Source organism: Triturus cristatus, chromosome 5_1 (assembly GCF_964204655.1).
Source record: "Triturus cristatus chromosome 5_1, aTriCri1.1, whole genome shotgun sequence".
NCBI classification, from domain to species: domain Eukaryota; kingdom Metazoa; phylum Chordata; class Amphibia; order Caudata; family Salamandridae; genus Triturus; species Triturus cristatus.
In genome coordinates this window covers 389,921,307-389,923,806 of record NC_140587.1, presented here as the reverse complement: position 1 = coordinate 389,923,806, position 2,500 = coordinate 389,921,307, and the positions used below count along the sequence as shown (strand labels likewise).

The window sequence follows — 2,500 nt, the reverse complement described above, 5'->3', positions numbered from 1 at the left end:
TTCATTGATTACTTCTCCTGCATACATGAATGAATGAGCTATGTACAGGTCTGGAGCTTCCCTGAGGTACAATAAGTTATTAACTTTGTTCAGACCAATTGTCGTACATAGCTTTGGAATACTGAGGCCCCCAAAGGATCTTTTCGAGTACAGGAGACCATCACATGTGTATGCAGGAAGGTGTAGGAAATGTTTGACATACTTTCTAATTGTTTGATCCAGAATGTTTAAAGTTTTCGCTTCTGTTCCTGTCATTTCCAGTTTAAATGACAGTTTAGGGATCAAGTATTTACAGAATATTTCTATTTTCTGTGTGGGCTTAAGTGGTAGATTGTCGAGTTTTTGAGCCCAGTCAACAAGAACCTCATTAATTTTGTTGTTGCTTGAATGGCCGGTGTGTGGATCGAAGTTCAGTCCGAGGTATCTCTCACTTTCTCCTGGGTGGATGTTTTCAATGTTTTGTTTTTCAAATTGCCATGGTCTACAGTTGTTTACTAGGATCTTATCTTTACGATGACTTATATAAAATCCATGTGTTTTTTTCACATTAAGTTTTAATCCTGTTATTTTACTGAATTTTTCAATGATTTTCAGATTTGTACTCATTCCTTCCCAGGTGTTGCTGAGTACTGCGATGTCATCGGCAAAGGCCAGAGCGGTGATTTGCTTGATGAGATTATTGGAACCAAATGTGAAGCCCTTGCCTTCTTTCTGAAGATCACAGATCAGAGGATCCATGGCAATATTAAACAGCAGTGGGGATAAAGAGTCACCTTGTTTAACTCCTGACTTCATTGTTATTTCTGGAGTTGCTTCATTGTTTTTTCCCTTGAAAAATGTTGTTGAGTCAGTGTATAAGTCTTTTATTATGTCTCTGATGCATGATGGAACCCTGTGTCTTTCAAGACTCTGTAGAATATGACCATGGCTGACAGAGTCAAAAGCTTTTGATATGTCTATGAACACCACTGCCAACGAGCTTCTGTTCTTTCGTGCCCCTTTTATAATGTTTTGCAGAAGAGTCAGATTTTCGAGACAACCTCGCACCTTCATGAAGCCTTTTTGTCTCGTATTTATTTCAACGAAAAATGTGAGTCTTTTGGTTAATATTTTTGTGAACAGCTTCATGAATGCCGTACCGATGGTAATTGGACGCCAATTACTTATCTTTTTGAGTTCGCTAATCGGTACATTCTTGGGTATTAGTATTGACCTGTTCTTCTTAATACTTTCTGGTACTCTTCTCATCAATAGCCAAGACGATAAGATTCTGGGTAGTAGTCTTGGTTGCCTGCTATGCACTTTATTTAAGTCATTCAGACCAATTTTATCAGGCCCCACTGCTTTCTTTAAATCTGATTCATCAAAGGCTTTAGTTACTTCGAGCAGTGTAATTTCTTTACATAAACTTCCAATTTCCCATTCATCTGGTATTCGGTCAATTGGGATGAATTTGGGATTTTTCTTGTTCTCTTTTTCAATTATACCTTTATAGTATTGGAAGATTTCATCAGCACTGATTTGACAAGTGGCATCTTCTGCCCCATCAGTGATTATCCTGGCAATTTTCTTTTTGTCTTTTTGGAACATTGTCTGATATTCTTTGTAACTGCCCTTTGCTTTTGTATATTTTTTCTTTTGTGTTTGATTGGGCCTTCCATCTTTCTTTGGTATCTTGTTTTGTCCAGGGGCAGTCTGTTGCTCAACTTGAGCAGAGTTCATAGGTTCATTGTTGGGTTCACTCGATAGTTCGGTATGATTTGATGGTTCAGGACTTATATCATTGGTGTTTTCTGATATATAAGTCACTATCTCATCCATCAGATCCATAGCAGCATCATGATGCTGGATGTTTTTTGTGTACTTTTCGATTTCTGTGATTCTATCATTTAGCTCATCAAAGTTTCTTATTTTTGGCGCTCGTTTCCGATTGATAAAGTCTCTGCGCCTTTCTGTTGTTACTTCAACTGCAATCTCTGGTTCATCGCAGGAGTCATTCTCAGAGACATTGGATGCTTGCAGTACATCCTTTGTCGATTTTTTGCTCTTATCTCTTCTATCTCTTCTTTTTTCTGCAATTTGTTTACTATTTTTATTGTCAAAATGCGGGACCTTCAGCGCATTAATGTTTCTTTTGTTCTCGTACATTTTTTCCAATTCTGTTAATAACAATATTTCCTCCTGTGACCATAGTTTTGATGGTTTGCTGCTTGCTAGAGCTGCCAGTCTAGCCTCATTTTGCGCTCTTGGATGTGCGTGCCGAGCATGTTGTGAAACTCCAATCTTTGTTCCAAATCTGAGGTCACAGTAGCTGCACAGGAATGACAGCTCTCCTTTTTGAGGTCTTCCTTTACATTTTGCATAGTGGCATGCAATATTGTGATATTCGGCTTCTTTGTCACATTTTGAACAATACGCTTTGAGATAGAAGCCTTTATGCTTGTTGGAGACATGTTTTCTCAATTCTTTGAAGGTTCCCATTATGTCTCCACACAAGTCA

General features: G+C 38.2%; 1 pseudogene; it reads right to left on the bottom strand.

Moving 5' to 3' along the window:
* Positions 1–2,500, bottom strand: part of LOC146830920 (28S ribosomal RNA) — a 7,777-nt pseudogene that overhangs the window by 2,414 nt on the left and 2,863 nt on the right.